Raw genomic sequence first — 21,113 nt, forward strand, 5'->3', positions numbered from 1 at the left:
CGGCCTGTATTTTGGAGTTATGTGGAGCAATCTGGAAGAACTTCCTATGATGCATCTCTGTTCTTTTTCACGTACAGCACGAGTTTCTCTATGCAGTTATTCTGTGCAGTAGCAGATTTAAGTTCAGGTTCTCCCGCCTCCCCCTTCCTTTTATCTTTTGACTTGACTGTAGCAAGCCAAGCATCACAAAAGCTGATTTATCTTACGGTGGTCATGTCAACAGTTTTCTATAGTGATATCTGAACTGTCAGCTCTTATTTCCTATATAAGTGTTCTTTTTTGCTAAGCTACCAGCAGATCCTGGTATTACTGGCCCCATTCTGTCATGCCTGCGGTATTTCCTACTGTTCCTTGTTCTGCTGCTATCTCCATGTCCCCTCCCCAACTTTACTCCTTTCACAAAAATTATGCAGTCAGCACATTATTCCCCTAATAGGACTTGTATGTGGAATTTTCCAAGTATGTCTTTTCTTAAAGTAGAATCTTTGCACCAAAGAATGCTTGTTCCTCAAAAGAGTAGGTCTTCGCATGTGGCCTATATGCGCATTTTGCATCTTCATCATCACCATGTCACGAAGTGCATCAAGTTCTTTTCATACCACATGTATCTACTAATGGGACTTCTTTTTTAAGTCTGCTGAACCTAAAGTAAGTTGGATGATATCCCATGATCCTTGCATTAGATGCACTCTGCCAGGGGTGTCAAACTTGAGTTCATTGAGGGCCACATCAGGGTTGTGCTTAACCTCAGGGGGTCAGGATAGACATGGCCGGGGGGGCATGGCCAGCTGGACATCACTCATGTTGGCTCCTGTGGTGGCCAGAGTGCTTTGTCAGTGAAAACGGATTCCTGAGCTCCATTTTCAGCTGCAACAACCTCCTGTAACCCTCTGCCAGTGAAAACAGAGCGCAGGAGGGCCGCATGCAGCCTTCCCGAGCTCTCTTTTCGCCGGCAGAGGCACTGCAGGCCAGTCCTTCACTGTTTCCAGGGCAGCTCCATGGGCCAGATCTAAGCATCCCATGGGCCCCCCAGCCTTGAGTTTGACACCTCTGCACTATGCTGATTTCCCTCCTCAATGTATGGGTAGGTAACCCAAGCACATTTCACCACATAGGGATGTCTGGGTTAGTGGAGCTGCCATGGACGCTGCCAAAATGTGTTCTGTTGCTATTGTCATTACTTGTTAGCTGTCAGTTTCTTTGATCAGATGTAATTCCAAAAACAATGCAACTGTCTTATGACAATCTTAATAGCTGCTGTTATCATGGTACCAAAAGATTATTTTGAGTATCATTGTTGGTATGAACATACAGTAATTAGAAACAAATGTGGTAACTTTCTATAATATTTCTTAGTTATATCATTTAATCTATTAGGGAAAAAAAAGTCTTTTGTGTTTCCTTTTTTAATGGTTGATACTTTCATGGCTGAAACAACACCAATATGACTAAAGTATGAATCTTTTTCACTATAAGCTGAGTTCACTTACAAAAAGCTTAGTCAATGGTGTTTCACCATTGCATATCCCTCCCTCCCTTCCTCCCTCCCTCCCTCTTCTTTCTGAAGCTTATATGTGTAATTCAAGGGTGGCCAATATTTTTAAAAATGTAGTTTGTAACTTCTCACAAGTTTAGGTTATACAATCTGAACTGTAACCCAGATTCAACATTTTTAGAGTGGATTCCTCCTAAATAGCATGACTGAAACTTTGCAAGTAATAAATATATGGTGCGTATAACTATTTCAGGTGCTTTGTTATCAGTAGAGTAAAGCTGTCTGTTGAAGAAAGAAAAAACTTATTTTAAGTATTACCGCAATAACCTCTGCAGGAGGTGGGGGCAGCTATTTTAATGTCCACACAAGCAATACTATTGAAAGAGAAACACAAAGTAATAAACATTCAAGAGTTAAAGATCTACTTATTAAGCAGAGTGATTTATGCACTTTATCAGAAAACACTGAAAAATCTATGGCTGTTGCTGTTCCTTAAAGCCCATATAATGAAATGCACTAATCCAAGGATTAAATTAGATTATTTCATATCAGAACACTAAAGTATAAAAGTTCCTCATTAATGTTGTTTTTGTCCTTATAATGGTAGTCAGCTGACATTTTGTTCACAATATTAAAATTCACATTGTCACACTAGATGGCATCGCTTTGAAACTTTGATCTTGAAAAGTCAGTCTTGGTTATTATCTGGGTTGGAGAATTCCTAGAGCTGTAAAATGAAAAGTAAGTCTCTCTCTCTCTCTCCCCCTCCCTCCCCCTCCCTCCCTCTCTCTCTCTCTCTCTCTCCTCTCTCCCCCCCTCCCTCTCTCTCTCTCTCCCTCCCTCCTCGCCCTCCCCCCTCTTCCTGTCTGGCAAACCATTTTTTCATTAATATTATTATTAGTTCATTGCAATTGTCATCCACTGTCAGCCAATGTTCAGACTAGATTTGCCATTTTTTTCCTGCTACCCTAACTCTAACCCTAATCCTATTCTAAGGACATGGGATGTGGTTATTTGAAGGTCTTAAATCGCAATGTATACGCTATTCTGAGCAAGCTGCCTTTTGCAATTGACTGAGGGCAATTTTTTCAAGGCCAATGGTGGTGCTCCAGATGTTTGGGGGTTACACCCAAGGTGCTTGTTATTATTGGTATTATTTTTGTTTTCTTTGTCATAATCGTTCTACTTCTATTGCAAGATTTTTGTGTTTTGTTATTTTTTTCCAGTTCTTTCTCTTTTTATTCTGCTATCTCCAGCTAGGGCCACATGGACCCTTTTATTTATTTATAATCTGTCTTTATTTTTTTACAAATAGCTCAAGACAGCAGACATATCCACTATACCCTTATCCTCTTATTTTCCCTTGTGAGGTGAGGTGAGCTGAGCTGAGAGAGAGTGACTGGCCGAAAGTCACCCAGCTGGCTTTTGTGACCAAGGCAAGACTTGAACTCATGTTTTCCCTTTTTTAGACTGATGCCTTAAAACTATGTGTCAAAGAGCTCTTATTTTGTATTGCTTTGATGATTGTTTGACATTTTCTCTACTCTTGGATTTAATAAGGATCTGTAAAATTCCTAGAAGAGTCAAGGATATTGGCTGTCTCAACACTAACTTATTAATGTACACCTTTTGCTGCAGCAGTTTTATTATCTATAGCAACCAATAGTTTTTCTAACGTTAGTGATAGTCATAATCCTTTTCAATTTCCTTCCCTAAAAACCTTAATTGTCCTGGACATGCACACAGATGTTTCCTGTATCTGCAAGTGTATTTTTAAAAATGAAAATAATATACTCTACATGGATGTCTGTACTTCCAAGATTTTAAAATATTACAGCTGCAGTTTTTACTTTAGAAATTCTGGAATTCCCATGGGCTGAAAAAGAAAAAAAATACAATGGAAATCAATTTTTAATTCATGCATTTTACTATTGTTTTAATTATAATTATTTTATAACATTATATTTGTAAGCTGCCCACAGTCACCTTGAAGTAAGATGATCAGCAAAGAAATCCAACAACAAACAAACAAAACAAATAAAATTTTCTGGAAGTTGAAATGATTTTTAAGATTTTTATATTGAAATTCTGAATTCAGAAATTAAAAAATAGGAGCATATTGCTGATTAAAATTATTACAGAATCACATAATACCAACTCCATGAGGATCACAAGTGTAATTGTGGCACATGAGCTTGAAATCTGCTCACACAAAGCAGGAATTTGAGGGATCTCCAAATAAGGTTTTTAGGACACACGGGAAACTGAACAGAAGATCCTTGCATTTCTATTTTATTAGATGAAATTTCTTATTTTTCTACAAATATATAATTGGGCTGTACATATGTAACTAGAATCAACTGTAGCCTGTTAGTATTAATTCAGATAAACTAAATATTTTATAATAAAGAGTGGTCAGGAGATCTTGACTTCTCAAGTTGCAGATCTGTTTCCTCAGGGCTAGCTCTTTTCCTCCCAGAGACAACACAGGTCTGACATAGAATTTGCAGTTGCAACTTGCTTGGGTTCAGCTCAGCTGGTTTTATGTCATAAAGACCATCCATGCTGACCTCTTCACCCCCACATCAATTGGAATTGCCTATTGGGTAGGAGTAGAACTGCCCCAAAACAGTGCTCAGCAAACAAACCGAAAGAATAGCCTGGTCAACGCTATCAAAAGCAGCCAATAAACCTAAATTAAAAAACAAGAGTGTACTCTTCACATACAGGTTCCAGCAAAGATTCACTAGTGTGACTAAGGAAAAAGTCTAGATAATATGAACAATTTGTCCACAAAAATAAAACTGCGAGTATGAGTGAGTAATAGAAGAAACCTTCCCGCTAGATAATGGGCCACAGAAACCTGCCTCTTATTTGTAGGTGACAAATAAGAATGCTGAATTAAATGGCATGGAAAAATGCTGCACTAGTTTGAGCTGTTGAGGCAATAATTTGTTGTCGATCAGACTCATGAGGCTTAAGTAAAGTTTTGTGAACCATATCAGCTAGAGTATCTTTTTTCTACCATGATTTCCAGATGATTAGCTTTTGACAAAAGAAAAAGAATTTTCAGTAAGGTAAAAATTTTGGAAGCCTTTATCAACTGACAAGTCAGGAATCCCTTCTGCAGTTCCCTGATTCATGAGGCTACATCTGTCAGTATCATTTTCCTGTTGGATGATTACTTTTCATTGTTTAAATTTTTCCCCTTTATTTGCTCTATGCACATGCAGAAAATAATGGGTTATTGCAGGTTTCATCACAGAACTTTAGTTTTAATAGCAGGCTGGAGCTATTATCTCAAATGAAAACCTAATCTCTTTAAGGATGTCATCAGTATGGTCATTTGTTGGGTTGTTGCACTATGCCAGACCACATGATTGTCTGGTTTTATGAACCCAGAGAATCATGGCTTATTCCATAATCTAAGCCATGTGAGCCTATTTCTATGGATGAGAGGGGGAAACTGCTTTCATATATTTGAATTGCATTACTGCAACCCTAATTTTAAAAAGTTTTATTTAGATAATTATTTGACAGCTTTAGTCTAGAGTGAATACATACAGAAGTACTATATATTGCTTGTCATTTTGAGAAGCTGTGAAGAAGAACATACCTTTCAAAATGGTCTCATAAAAATGGGACTCTGCTTATCATAGCCTGGACTGTAATATTGTGGAAGGCCTTTCATGTGAATAGTCTAATAAACAAAATTCTTTGTATAAAAATAAGGACAAATTTCCATCTTTATGCATGGCAGATGACATATTAAATTGCTATTTAGGGGATTTTTTTTGCCATGATGTGTGATATTTCAAAACCCTTCCAGCAAACTCCAAACTATAAAGCATACATTTTGAGGATAATACTATTATTAAACATAATTAATGCTACTGTCAAATTATTCACAGTGTATATGAATCTGTCAATCTGAAAATAATGTTTATTATGTTTAACAAAGTTTTTGCCAATAGTGTTATGCTCACAATCCATGCTTTTTAATTTGGAGTTTGATGGGAGGGTCTTCTAATATAACATGTCATGGTAATATCACAGATATGCAGGATGCCACTTAGTGCAAAACTGTCCATAAATCAGTCCACTTACCCAAGTGAACATAAACTTCAGGTGTTACTATAACTGAAGAAGTGATACTTTCAGAAGTAATCCATATAGGGTAGGCCCCCAAAATAGCATAGACATCATGATATGATTGTGCAAATGTAAGTTATATCAGTTCCTCAGTTGATGCACATTCTATAATTCCCATCATTTGTTGTGACTTCTACCAAATGCTTATGTCATTCACCTGATAGCATGTAGAAGTGAGGATACAAGTGAGGAGGAAAATAATTAAAATTCAGTATGGAGCAGGACCTGTATCAGGAAGCTGGATTTCCTAAATAAGCAAAACTATTGCAGGGGATAAACATTTCACTGGCAATAACTGGATTCACAGATTTCATTAAGCCCAACTTTCTTTTAGTCACAGATTACTTGGGCAAGACATAATGGCTTGATTGATACATATTACAATGGGACCTATCAAGCCCCACTACAGTTTAGCACAGTACATAAGCTCAGCTCTTTAGGCACCAGTCTATTTTTATTGCAGAAATGGAAGATTCAAATATCCCTCATATTTTTCCCCTACTGCTAGAGTTACATCCAAGATTCTAGAAAGTATAATTTCTGGCTATCTTGAGAAATAAAATGGAAAAAGACTTTAAAAAGATTTTACATAGATTTCTGAAGTGTAAAGGTGCTTCAGTAGATCTGTAGTAGCATATGATTCTACTAGTGCTCTTGTTAATAGTAACGTTAAAATTTGGAAAATACAGTGCAGTTCTAGATGCAAGGAGAAGAATTCAAGGATGTAAAACTATTTCAACTGAGTCTTCCATAAATCTTTTGTTTGGCTTGGTCTTGCTTTTCTTTGCTGGGATATAGTATTTTATTTTGTCCTATAGATTTTCCATACATTAACTTTTTTTCATTAAACAAAGATTGCATTTTCCATTTTTTAAAGGAAAAAAAACCTCACAATGCACCGAAGACCTTTTCTTTTATGAATTAGATAAGATTCCTGGAATGACATCTCTTTTTGCTAGATGCAAGATTGTTTTGTGCTAAACACTTTTATAGCTGGGATTCTTCTGACTTGCTACCTGGTGGTATTTTTTTTTTTGTGGTTTGAGTTAACTATTTATATACGGACCTCTAATAACATTTCTATTTTATCTTTTATTCTATATATCTAGACATTATTCTATGTATGTAGATGTCTATTAGAATTCTAGCTTGTTCTCCGCACTTGTTCCTGCAGGTATATTTATTATAAATAAAAATCTCCAGAATTTAAGACAATGTGTTATTAATCTAGGCATAGATAATGTTAAAAAAGCTTCTAAAATGTAAATATTTAATTATTCATTATAACATTCTGTTCCAAATAGTTTTATCCAGCCACTCTTTTGCTTGACCCATCATTTTCAGTTACTAAATTAATTTATGAAAACGAAGATGCAATTTGGTGTAGTGCAGAGGTGGTATTCAACAGGTTCTGACCAGAAATTTTGAATAGTTCGGAAAACCAGCAAATACCACCTCTGACTGGCCCCGCCCCCATCTATTCTCTGCCTCCCGAGTCCCAGCTGATTGGCTGGGTCTTCTTTTGTTGCCCTGCACAGGAGAATGGAGCTAGAAAGCAGGTTAGTGGGTTGGGGAGGGAATGGGATTTTGCAGTAATCTTCACTTGCCACGCCCACCAAGCCACGCCCACAGAACCTGTAGTAAAAAAATTTGAATCCCACCACTGGCATAGTGGTTAAGACATGAGGTTAGTTAACTGGAGAACCAGTTTTAATCCATTTTAGAAATGAAAACAGACTGAAAAACTTTGGAGCAGTCACTCTCTCTCAGCTTAACCCAGCCTAACCTCACAGGGGTTAGGAGGAGTACTAGGTAGGTTTGCTGCCTTGAGTTACTTATAAAAAGCATAAAGGTGAAATAAAAATAAATAAAATAAATAAACTGGCTGCATTCAAATAGTATAGGTAAAGGTTCCCCTCGTACATATGTGCTAGTAGTTTCCAGCTGTAGGGGGCGGTGCTCATCTCCATTACAAAGCTGAAGAGCCAGCACTGTCTGAAGATGTCTCTGTGGTTATGTGGCCGGCATGACTAAATGCCAAAGGCGCATGGAACGCTGTTACCTTCCCACCAAAGGTGGTCCCTATTTTTCTACTTGCATTTTTTACATGCTTTCAAATTGCTAAGTTGGCAAAAGCTGGGAGAAGTAATGGGAGCTCACTCCATTACTTCATTGCGGCACTAGGGATTCGAATCGCTCAACTGCTGACCTTTCGATCACATAGTATACTAATCCCTAAATTCAACTGAATGAACCAACTGGCAGAACCATCTACATTTATTGGTATCAAGCCTTGCCAAGTTGGCAAATTCAGGAAACAAGAAGCACTTGGATATTTACTGCCAGTAGGGTAATTTAACAGAATCTTGAATGCCTACCAAAGAAATTCTCTTATATACTAGTGTAATTAAAGCAGTTGTCTCTCAGTCTCTTTCTCATGGTTCTCCCCTCTCCTGCACTTGGTAATCTCTTCTATAATGGGCCTGTTCCCTCCATTAACTGTCTTAATCTGATTCCAAGGTCTATTAGAAATTCCATCACAGTAGACCAGGCACAGCACTGTAATAAACTAGCCAAGCATACGTTAGCCTAGCATAATGTTCTGAGCCCAGCCCAGAAGAAACTTTTCTAGAATTAATATTTAAGATAGCCATTATTTTGTGTATATTATAATAGAGCTAATCTACAGTATTACTGTAACATATTATAACTGCAGAGTTGCCTAGCAACCTGGGTTTCCTTTAGCATACAAAGCAGCAATTTTTGTCTGTGGTTGACATTTTCTTTAAGTGTACAAACCAGTTACATGAGTTGTAGATATCATGAAAAAAAATATAAATTACATAGAATTATTCAAGTCAAATTATCTCCAGTGTGCTTGAGCTTGATGTAAATATTATGCAATTTATTAATTATCCATATTTCTATAGCTGGTTTTTTCCCCCTCATCTATTCTATTGTGCAGCTCTGTATTAGTTATAAACTAATAACACACACAAATACGCACAAACACACACATATACTGTAAACTTTCCTTATAAAATTATGCTTCACTTTTAACATACATCACTCATTTAAAATGAGAGAAAAAGGGTACTTAGAGCGAGAACCTATTTTCCCTGATCCTAGTTTTACTTTAACCTCCAAAGATTGGCTGGTTTACACTCTGGTATTTCCAGAGAAACAGTTGTTCTATTATCCAGCTCATCTCATTTCATTATTAAAATGAAGCTGGGATTAACTGTGCTCTCCTGACTATTTCCACATCTGTTAGGTTTGTTAGAATACATTGCTAAATAGAAAGGTTTACATCTTTAGAAGTCATAGAGAACCAACAGCTAATCAAGACTTAGTAATAGGTAGTTGTTCATAGAGAACTAGCCATTGATTAGAGCTTGGTTGAGAGTTAGTAATTGATGCCTACTTCTGGTCTCTAATATATATTGCAAAGCAACCATCTTTCCCATAAAAGGGATGGTTAGGAAAGCAACCCAAATGAAGTGTTTCTATAATGCAACTTGTAAGGAAGAAGATAGATAGATAGATAGATAGATAGATAGATAGATAGATAGATAGATGAGAGAGAGAGAGAAGGAAAGAGAGAAAGAGAGATCACCCTCATCCTCTGAACTCGTATCCAGAGAGGTGTCCAGAAGCAGATCCCTGACACCATTCAAAAAAAATTACAACTGATAAAATAGATTTACAACCAGTCCTCAAATTATTTTGGCTGTTACTAACATCTGCATGGTAACATGATCACGATGTAGGTGATTGGCACACATTTACTGTGATTGCAGCCTCCTGCAATCATGTGATTAACTTTTGGGAATTTCACAGCTGGATTTTGAAAAAAATCAATGGGAAAGTCAGCAGAAAGTCACAAGGTACAGTCACATGATATCATTCTTAATGACTCATGACTGCAGTTAGAACTAATATTAAAACTGCTGTGGATATATATTTCACATTATGTCTGGGTTGCTTAGTGAGAGAGTTCCTGGTGCCTATTACAATTGGTAAGTTAGGACCATCTGCACTACAGATTACTCATGAAATAGTGGAACACTTTTACTTCTATGGCAACATTCACAGCTAGGAAGTAGGAATTCTCTGTTTAATTAAAAGTTTGAGATTACAATGATAGATGCCTGCACTCACGTGCCTGCACCTATAATGCAATGTGCGTGCAACCCCCCATGCCATGCGCCTCTGTGTATGCACACGCAACCCCCTGCATCACACACCTCTGTGCATATGCATGTGATCCCCCACATCTCCACCCCCTGTGCATGTGCATGCGTTCCCCCAAGCGCGTCTCCCCTGCATGCATCTTCCCCCACACGTGCGTAGTAGATACCTGACAATCGGCTGGCAGGGGGGTACGCGTGCATGCGCAGTGGATCTGTTCTGGGTGAGCTCTTGTGTGCCAGCAGAAATGACTGTGTGCCACGCATGCCATAGGTTCGCCATCACAAGACTAGGCAGATCTGATTCTAAGGAAAATCAAGCATTGTCAGGACCTTGGAGAGGTCAATGGAGGAAACTATGTTAAATGAAATGTCAGTATAAGAGTTGTTGTTTCTGGTACATATCTATTGTCTCTAAGCTCAATTGGAGACTTAAAAAAACTACTAGTCAAGTGATTTCCCTTATTCTACATAGCTTATTTCTTATGAATTTGAGTATTAATGTAATGTAGTGCATTTATTAATAATTAATATGCTGCGCCATTTAATAAATATATTTGTATCATTAATACCATGCACTGTATGAATATATATCTAGTGAGAGATTATAAGATTGTAATCTTTACAATAAATACATATTGGGCTGTGCAACCAGCTGTGATCAAACAAGAGAAAGTGATTAGGAGCATTAGTGCAACTAGGGCATCTTCTTAAATCAAAGCATGCCTTTCCCTGAGGTTGTGTGGAGGTAGCTGTATAATCTCCTAAGCCCACAGAAATTGTCAACAGGTATAATATGAGGTACAACATTCTGCTTCAATTTTTCAATCCAGATTGCTGCAGAGCTTTATAGCACTAACCAACCAATCAAAATAATAGTAAAAAACAGAATGAAAAATCTATTTTGTGTCATTCAAATCTAACATTAAAATACTCTTTAAAATACTATTTGGCTTCAGATGTAAAAGAGATACAATTTTGCACATGGTAAAGTATGGAAATGGATCAAGTAATAATCTATCAAAACTAATTGAAAAATTTGTTCTAAACATTGTTAGGAAAGTATGCTAACACTTGATTTTACTTGGCATTGAATTACTAGAATTACTAGAAATTATAACTGTGGTTACTGGATTCTTGATGAAAGTATTATATTTATTTTGTGAAACAATATGATTTCATAGGTGACATGTCATCAGTCTTTGTTATTTTGATTGCTTTTTACATTTTTTTTGTTTTAAATTATTTTGCCATGCTTAATATAACTAATTTGCTGACAGATGAAAATATGTTCAGCCAATATAAATTAAATAGTGAGAATATAGCACTTTTGAAAAACATTTGAACTATAAATATATAAATATAGTCATTTGCTATGGCAGCCATAGCCAAATATAAATCAGCATTCATCAAAATCTACCTCTTTTAACTTCTAAATATTCTCAGGCCATCTTTCTTTATGAAATATGACATTCATGCAAATACTGGACTATTTTGTAGATTCAGATAAAGCTTCTAATATCTACATGGAACCCAGAGATCTTTAAAATATTTTATTCGTTGCTTTGCTTTACAGATGTGTGTGACTGAAAGAATAGAGTCAATTGAAATATTACCTTATAACAGACAACTAAATCCAGATGTGGAGAAATCTGAAAAAAATATTTTTTGTTGTTTTAGTTTTATCATTCAGAATTTTACATGAAGTAACAGACTAATCTAAAGAAAAAGAAATAAAACAGATGGAAAACAAATTCCAAGAAAAGAAAAAAAGAAATTAAAAATTTGAAATTTAATAACTCCCAACCTTCTCATCATCCAATAGTTACAGTTATAATTTTATAATCTTCCCTCTCTCTTGCATGTTATATCAATCCCTTCAATCATTCATTTAGTCCACTTCTTTTTTTAAATCCATAAATCATATCATTTTTTCTTCTTTCAGTAAAAAGTCCATAACAGTCTGCAGTTTTTCAGAAAAATGTTAAAGCATTTTGGTTTCCAGAATTTTTTTGTTAGAGAATCTTATGGAGTTAATTGGATTGAAGATCATCCTATTTTACACAGATGTCCCACTACAGGGCAAGCCAACTGACCCATCTATGACAAAAAATAAAAGCTCATTTAAGTCTGAACTACATTATAAATCACTACATGAAACTATCCTAGACCAAGTGAAGTACGAAATGCTAGAAAATTTCTAGAACCTGACATCCTGACAAATTAGTCATACATACTGTACAAAAGAGATAATCTACAAACCAAAAACAACAATAAAATCCCCCAAACAAAACACCACATCAGCAATCAACGGCCAGATGAGCATAGATTAATTCCAAGATTAACATCAGACCAACAACCAGCACCCCCATCAAGGAACTGCCAAACAAGCTAACAATAAATAGCCCAACCCAAAAGCCTCCATGACCATTCCCACCAACGCTGATAGGGCAAGACAGACACTAGAATATAATCTGAGAGCAAACCCTACTTCTTGCTAGCACTGATGATGTTTAGTTTGGGTAATGAAATGTCTGCAAGAAAACAACCAAGCTCAGATACTTATACCCATACGTTAGATGTATGTATATGTACATGTATGCATGCGTATGTATATAGGATCCCATACACAAAGTGGTGTATATATGTGTATGTATATCTTCCCTTTATTATTTGTATAAATAATTCAAGGCAATGAAAACACTTAATACTTCTTACTCATCCTATTTTCCCCACAAAAACAGTGAGGGAGTTGGATTGAGAGTGATGTCCAAAGTTACCCAAATGGTTTTCATTTAGTTGTTGTGTTTCCCAATGCCCATCAGGAGTTCAGGAGATATGGCGTTATATAAACTTAATAAATATATGCATAAACAATGTTTATTAAGCACGTTTGTACTGGTAGTCCTCATCCTACAGCCATTCATTTAGTGACCATTTGAAGTTACAACTGCACTCAAAAAGGGGCCTTATGACCTTTCTCACACTTACGACTGTCGCAGTATCCCCATGGTCATGTGAACAAAATTCAGGCACTTGGCAACTGACCTGTACTTATGATGGTTGCAGTGTCCTGGGGTAATGGGATCCCCTTTTGCGACCTTCTGACAAGCAAAGTCAATGTGAAAGCCAGATTCAGTGAATAATCCTGTTGCTAACTTAAAAACTGCAGTGATTCATTTAACAACTGTGGCAAAAAGGTCATAAACAGGGGCAAAACTCACTTTTCACAACTGTCTTGCTTAGCAACAGAAAGTTTGGGTTCAATTGTAGTTGTAACATCTACGTATATCTGCATTTTTTGTACAAGTTTATAGATGAACATTCCCAGCAATCTATCAGATCCAAAATAAGGTTGAAAAGAAGGGCCTACAAACTGTCGAGGACGAAATGATTTTTAATTGTCTCCTGAATTTTCTTTTTCACTTTTTCTTCTTTATTTCTTTTTTCTCTTTCACATTTATGTATGTGTTGTTTGTCTGTTTTAATTGTAAAATTAATAAAGTTTATTTTTTTAAAAAAACATAGCTCGTTTGACATTTTATATTGCCCCATGCTGCTAATTTTATTCCTTAAAATTCACAGCACAATGCTGTGTATATCTTATTTAATACTGTTTGACAACTGATATCTCTTATCTGCGTACAACTCAGCAGGAGAGGAAACGGTTACACATACAGCACAGACCTACCAAAGATATCTGCCATTTGTTCTTTAAAGCATGTATGTTGCTTTGCTTCTGTAATTTCCTTTGGTAATCATTAGTTAACAATAAAAACAAGAATTAGATGCATTTGATTATCTAAACTGTAGACTTTATGCTATATAGACTGAACTTTGAACATGAGCAGTAATGTTTTTGCATAAATAATTTCTTTGATATTAAAATAATTAGGTATTGATATTAAAATAATTAGTTGTGAATAAATGTTATTACAAATTTCATAGATGAGCTAAATATTGCAAGTGTAATGATATGATAAGCTTTCTGAATTATCTGATGACAAAAAACTATTCCATGTAGAACAATTAGGGATTTGTTCTGTGTTATTTATTATCATATGAGTCTCATATGCAAAAATCTTCATTCCTTAGGAAAGCATTAGAATTCTTGAGATTTTTTATATATGTATGTATCTATGTATATATGTATGCATTTTAGAAGAAATTCAGATTAGCTTTCTTGACTGGCCAATAAAATATTTCAATAAAATTCACAATTTTAAGGGTTCTGTTAATTTCCTGTAGAGAGGAAGGGATAAACATATTTTAACAAATATATTTAGCCTATGGCATCTACAGAGATGATGCAATCCTTAATATGCAAATTTAGTTTAAATAAAGTATCAGCATGTGTGTGTATATATACATACATACATACATGTGAGCCATGGTGTCGCAGTGGTTAGAATGCAGTATTGCAGACTAATTCTGTCGACTGCCAGCAATTTGATCCTCACCGGCTCATGGTTGACTCAACCTTCCATCTTTCCTTAGCTGGTAAAATGAGGACCTAGATTATTGGGGGCAATATGCTGACTCTGTAAACTACTTAAGAGAGGGCTGTAAAGCACTGTGAAGTCATATATATGTCTATTGATATACACATATATACGAATGCAATACAATATAGAGGTAAAATATTAAGATAAAACCATAATAAAATCACTATATGGAACTATAGAATTTCAACTGCAAAAAGGACAGATATAATTCAATATCTAAGGAATCTCTAAAACTTTATGTATGAAGTACATGAAGGGGTATGAAGCATAGACTACCTTCACAATGGTTTACGCCAGGCAATGTTCTGTCTTAACAGAGTGGCTAAAAGTCTGTACACAGAACGACTGAATTGGAAATTGCATCCTTCATGGTCAAAAACCACAGGGACACCAATTAGACTGCAACAATTCTTTTCTGAAGGAAAGGTATTGGCTGAATTAAGACATTATAGAAAGACATAATGTGATTTTTCTCGGTTTTTTCCCATTGTGATTCTTACCATAAATGTACAATTATGATTTATAGGCTAGCATGGGTCAGGCAGATATTTCTAAGTGTGGTATTTGAGTCCTACCAGTGAATCCTTGGTTCTGGATTTTATTTTCCTACCCTGAATCCCCTTACTAATTGCCTCCTAGCAGTTAAGATACACAAAATAGTTTCTAGTTATCGTATTTTGTAGATATACACCGTTGATATTGGGCTTCTACATTCTGGGCTCTATTTTGAATCATGGGTTTCAGGTTTAAGTGCATTTTAAAAGCTAAGCAGATCCTTGTCTCAGTTCCAGCCCAGGCAAGTAGCCCTATCTTTGGACTCTGCTTTATACCCAAATCTTCCCACTATAATTGAGCCCAATTTTTAAAAGTACGTTAAAGCGTTTACCAGAATAACCTGAAGAAAGACTTGAAGGAAACACAGAAGTAACATATTCAAAAGAAATCTGTCAAGTTTTTTTTTGTCCTGATATATCTTTTATTGTTGCTTGAATATCTGAAAATCACAGAATGATTACAGTAAAAAGACACTAGGGCAATATAATGCTATGAAGGATAGTTTCAATATTTGTTTGCTGGATTGTGTGGTGAACAAGAAGTGAATCAGAGTATAAAGGTTTTGGGTATGTTACTCTATAGCAGAAGAAACACTCAAACAAACCTGCTCAACCTGCAGTCCACCCAGCAGCCTTGGCACTGGAACAAATTCATTGCGGTCAGTGCCCTAAAAGAGATGCTGCTGAGTATTGCTGCTGTTCCACTACTATACTCACCAAACAGCAGATCAGCAGCCCAAGTATTCTTTTGAGATCCACAAGGACTTTCAATTTATCAATTTGTTCCTTTCTTCTCTGCAGGCTTGCAGTAGAAGAAGCAACAAAGAAAGATCCTTTGGCCAGTATAAAAAAAAAAATCAAAGCATTCCGATGGCCAAATTAATACTACCTTTAAGTTGTGTGAATAGTATAAAAATTATAACTTTCAAAAGTATTTTGCAAATATCAGTGAACAATCCTTTATCTTTTCTGAAAAACACAAATTCATATTGTTTCCTTTTTAAAAAATATCCATCCTTCCTTCCTGAGCCAGTAATACGGGTCCAACTGATCAGTGCTGACACTGATGACACTTTCAGTGATGTCAAGCTGAAGAATTCTATGTAGGACAATTTAAACGTTGGTGAAGATCCTAACAGACAAAGATATTTTTTCTTTTATACATTTACATTCCCTAAGTTTCACTTAGGGAATTCTGAAATATTAAAGTTTCAGTGGAGGCCAGTGTTTACATGTTTACTATGTCCCTATGCTGCCCTAAAACAATACTATTCTGGGTTGAAGGTAATTTAAAATTATAGACCACCACCACATTCAAAATAGATGTTCATTCATAGAGGACATTTTTCTAACAATTTTAGTTTGTTCATTAAGATAAAAACTGGCTTATTGTTTTTGGGTGTTTTTTTTTGCAGCCGTATCCTAACCAGCTATTCTTTCAAAACTGCATTTATTTACATATCCTCATATCTGTACCAGTGTATACTTAAGATGGGCACACAAATACCAGGTTTAAGATAAATAAACAGGCTAGTCATAAATTTGCAAGTAATAATAGAACAGATGGAAAGCTGTGTGTCTTGGTAGGAACACTCAATATCTTTTTCAGCATTTTGATTTTGCTTAGAAGTATTTACTGTTCTTAGGCTTTAAGAAACATTGACCAGAAAAGAATGGCCATATGCTGTAAATGCAGAACTGATCACCATTCAAGCTGCCAAACTATTGAAAATGAAATGGCAATAACCTGTTTAATTTCTACACGTATACAGTAGATGGTTCTGTTGTGGTATGGAGTATAATATGTGAGATATTCTACATGTCTCTCCTTTGTATTGTAATAGGTTTATGTCAAGACTCATCTGCAAGACAGGATCAAAAAATGTCAAGATGGTGGCTACAACCATGCAATCAAAGTCCCACCATTTTTATGGTACTACATGATTATGGCCAGCATCTTGACTATTTCGATCCATTCCCAGAGATTATAGTCATAGAGAATTTTTTCCATGTTAAGCTGCTTGTCTACATTAGGGGTAGGAAGCCTGTTATCATTCCTTATTTGCAATTTAGTTCCCATTCCCCCTGTTACATGGCCAGTGAGTAGGAAATAGAGGAGTGTTGTAAACCCACCCCTCCATATTTGGATGATACCTGGTTGCCTAACCATGGAGAAAATAGGACTGATTCTAGATTGAGGGAACAAATAAATGCAAGAGAATAGGGAACATGGTATTCGAACATGTTTTATTATATTTTTGTCACTGCAATCTGCATCAAACATACATGGTTTTATAGTAATCAAACTATAGTCATCAGACAAATTTGGTAGCAGGACAATATTTTATATGTAATTATTGTAAAAAAAATGCACACATGCACCAAGAACAATTTCTAAGTTCTTTTTGTCACATCTGGAGTATATATTATGAACTACTAAATTCATAAGTGAGGGGGGAGGTGGTTAAGCAGGATTGCTATATATGCTTATCTGAAAATAAATTCCAATCAAATGAATACAGAATCCAATCTGTATTGTTAAAAGCTAAGGAGCAGTATCTATTAAAAATGTGGCAACTGTAAAGCAATGACATTTTAAAGAAAATAAAGCTCACATATGTTGTTCAGCCTGATCTTTGCTGATCAGAATTTAATAAAGCTAGGCATAAATATAATGTGTCCCTGCAATTTACAACACTTCTCTAACCTTTATCCATCACAATAATGGACATTTCTCTAGTCATATATTAACTGCTGTCAACTGCATAAAGCAGATAAGGCACTTGTTTCATTATCTATTTCAATGATTTCTTGTACAGTCAATATCACATCTTTGTGTAATCTAACCTAGAATTCTGTAAGCAGTAATTGCTTACATTTGATTGTAGTTGCAGTTAAAAATAGGTTTGTCATTAAAAAAAAACCCTCACTGTTTTCTCAACCTTTTTGGCTTCATAGAACTTGAAAAGGTCAAGAAGTTAAGCTTGATTGTATTTTTAAAAATTGCGGTAGCAACTTGCAACCTCAGCATAAATATTGTACAAAGGAGTGTAGATTGGAAAAATTTTGAACGTGTAAGAAATCAAAAGTGTTCAGGAACATTAATATCAGTTTGTATCAGCTTCAGCTAGTATAGCTCATTTGAATATTTGGTTGAAATTGCAATCCAAAATACAGTATATGAAATATGCATTGATGACAGTTGACCAGTTCAGGTGTTTTAGCTCTTAAAAATTTAGATATTCACATTTATGGAGCTGATGCTCACCATTCATTTCTGAGTAGGCAGAAACATCTTCAACAGCTGCATAAAAGCCAAGATTGTGATTCACTTTGTGCTGTGATTTGTCTGGTACAAATATATTTTCATTTCTTTCTCCAGGTTTTTTGATAAACAGCATGAAAAATATATGAAGTTTGAATATTTAGGCATAGGAAGCAAATGAATGGTTAAAAAAAATCATTTGGCCTACTGTACCTGACTGTTATGAGGACTGCTTATCTCACAACATAGGCTAAATCTTTTCCTTTAAAGACTCAGGATTCCCAATCAATACAGATACTGAATGATATGCTGTCGCTTTTCTTTTTTGTTGTTAGAGCACTCCAAATAAAATGAAAATATCCCTTCCCATTGGCAGGTAGAATTCTGAGCTCCCAGCATCATACCACAAGAATCCATAAAGCCCTTAATTCAGTATATAAAAAGAATTGTATTGCTGGTATGTGGCATTGCAAATCAGAATTAAAGAAGCAGCATTTCCATTTTAGGATATGGGATTGCATATCCCTACAGTCCTCTTTCTGAGTGCCTACCAAGATTTAGTTGAGAAATTGTGGTATTCTTTCACAGATAATTATAACATTGCTTGCATATTAACCTAGATTAAAATTAATTTCTGTTCCTTATTTGTCATTGTTAAAAGTCATTGTTTTCTTGTACTGATTCTTCCCATGGGGCCCAAACTATTTTCTAACTGCTATGGTTGTGGTCATAAATGTTGGAAAACTACAGATTTTTACCTGTGGGGAAATTTACATGCTACAGTTCATTGTGAGAAAAGATTAGCAGAGACTCCAAGGCATAAGCGTCATACTCGTGGGCTGTGGGCCGAATCTGGCCCGTGGGTGCTTAGATCTGGCCCACGGGGCCACCCTGGAAACAGCAAATGATTGGCCCCTGGTGCCACTGCCAGAAAAAAAAACAGAGCTTGGAAGAGCCACGCGCAGCCATTCCAGGCTTCGCATGCACCCCACCCCAGCTCCATTTTTGCTGGCAGAGGGCTGCAGGAGGTTGTCGTGGCTGAAATCAGGAGCCAGGAACACATTTTCGCTGGCAGAGTGCTCAGGTCACCACAGGCATCCCTGACATGAGTGGCCACGCCCCCCCAACCCCCCGCAAGGTCAAACACAATTTTGATGTGGCCCTCAATGAAATCGAGTTTGACACCCCTGCTCTAAGGGCATATTGTATAAAATTCCTGTGAACCAGTCCTTAATATAGAATGCCACCATAAAAGTACATTTGCCACCTGTTTATAATCTAAACTGGTAATTTCTTCTTTTGGAAATTCTGATCTAGTAAGATTGCTGATAAAAAAGAATCATTGGTCAGGTTTATAAAACAATTTCAGGCACTGAATCTAAAAATAATATTGTCGATATTGTAAAAGTTGCTTTTTTTATAATAAATTCAATATTTATATAAATATTTATAATATTTACATATAAGCCATGCCCAGCCAGTCACATGACCAAGCCACACCCACAAATTAGGCCATGCCCACAGAACTGGTTAGTGGTCCCTAGGATTTAAAATTATGAGTTTGGTGGTCCCTGAGGTCCCAAAGGCTGGTGACCCATTCTAGTCAATGCCCTGCACAAGCAGGAGACCCTATACCTGTGATGGTGAACCTATGGCACATGTGCCAGAGGTAGCATGCAGAGACCTCTATGTGGGTGAGCCATTGGCAGTTGCTGTTCTGGTTTCTGGCACGCACATGCATGCTAGCCAGCTGGTCTTTGCATGTGCTGGAGCACCGGAAACCCAAAGACCAGCTGGCCAGTGTACATGCGTGCCTGCCAGCTGGTCTTTGGTTTCTGGCACTCGGGCGCATGTGCATGCACATGCAAGTTTGGGCACTCGGTGCCGAAAAGGAATCTCCATCACTGTATACCATTTCAGACAAATGGTTGTCTAATCTGTTCTTAAAAAGCTCCAGTGATGGAGCATCCACAACTTCTGGAGTTGAGCCATTCCACTGGTTAATTGTTCTCCCAGGAAATTTCTCCTTAGTTCTCCTTAATTCCTCCTTAGCAGGACTACAGTGGGATTCAGAAGTGCCCCATCTCTCCCCCCCAAGGCATCAAATGAGGTGGAAACAAGCAGCTTTTTCTCATAAGCAACAGCTACCATGTCCTACTCCAGGGCAGGGGTCTCCAACTTGGCAACTTTAAGCCTGGCGGACTTCAACTCCCAGAATTCCCCAGCCAGCTAGCTTGGGAATTCTGGGAGTTGAAGTCCGCCAGACTTGGTTGGAGATCCCTACTCCAGGGCACTTATCTAGTCTTTCTAATTCATCACCCTTGTTAGATAATAAGCCCAAACAGAGCTAAAACATAGGCTGAAGATTCATAGCGGACTTCAATGCCCAACGAAATTATCATAAAAGAAATCCATCGGAAAACCACCTTTGCTTCGTTTACCTCAGGTTTCAAAAAGGTTGTTCAGAAAGGAAAATATTGACAAGGTGAGGACTTATAGCTGCACGCCAGCCAGGTAAACTTCCTCAGATCCTCACGTCGTTAGTCATTACTATTTCAGAAAAGTACGCCTACCGCCTAGGACACGGCCAGGAAAATAGGAAATCAGAGGCGGCGAAAGGCAATTTTCTCTTTCCCGTCTTTGCTGGTCCAAAGAAAGCAAGGAGCAGAGCTCCCTCTGGACACCGGGAGGCGAACGACAAGCCTCCGCTTTTTCCTGTTCCTCTCCTCCGACTCCGGCTCTTGCACCAACGGTCACCTCAGAGAACTGCTTTGCAGGGCCTACGAGAGAGGGAGAGAGAAGGAGGGGGAAAAAAAAATAACAACAACAACCGAGCGCAGCGTGGCGCACCCGCTTTCCCGTCTTCTAAAGCGCCTGCGCCACCATCCCCTTCGCTCCTTCCGAGCTCGGGAGACTCCGGCGGGTTGCGGTGACATTGTCGGAAGGAGGGGG

The 21,113-nt window shown here is 37.0% G+C and overlaps 1 long non-coding RNA gene across 2 annotated transcripts; it reads right to left on the reverse strand.

The window, feature by feature from the left end:
• Window positions 1–3,303: 3,303 nt before the first annotated feature.
• LOC113434583 (uncharacterized) lies at window positions 3,304–21,111 on the reverse strand. 2 transcript variants are annotated; one of them, XR_015744104.1, is made up of 5 exons: window positions 20,603–20,986; window positions 11,454–11,489; window positions 10,008–10,143; window positions 5,112–5,195; window positions 3,304–3,371 (listed from the first exon to the last, which is right to left on the reverse strand). It is a non-coding gene; the product is annotated as an uncharacterized LOC113434583 (long non-coding RNA). The 2 variants fall into 2 exon arrangements; XR_003373825.2 differs by lacking the exon at window positions 5,112–5,195 and having other exon boundaries at window positions 20,603–21,111.
• Between the last annotated feature and the right edge of the window lie 2 nt (window positions 21,112–21,113).

The sequence above is a fragment of the Pseudonaja textilis genome, chromosome 6, assembly GCF_049901715.1.
Source record: "Pseudonaja textilis isolate UNSWEBS1 chromosome 6, rPseTex1.2, whole genome shotgun sequence".
Taxonomy (NCBI): domain Eukaryota; kingdom Metazoa; phylum Chordata; class Lepidosauria; order Squamata; family Elapidae; genus Pseudonaja; species Pseudonaja textilis.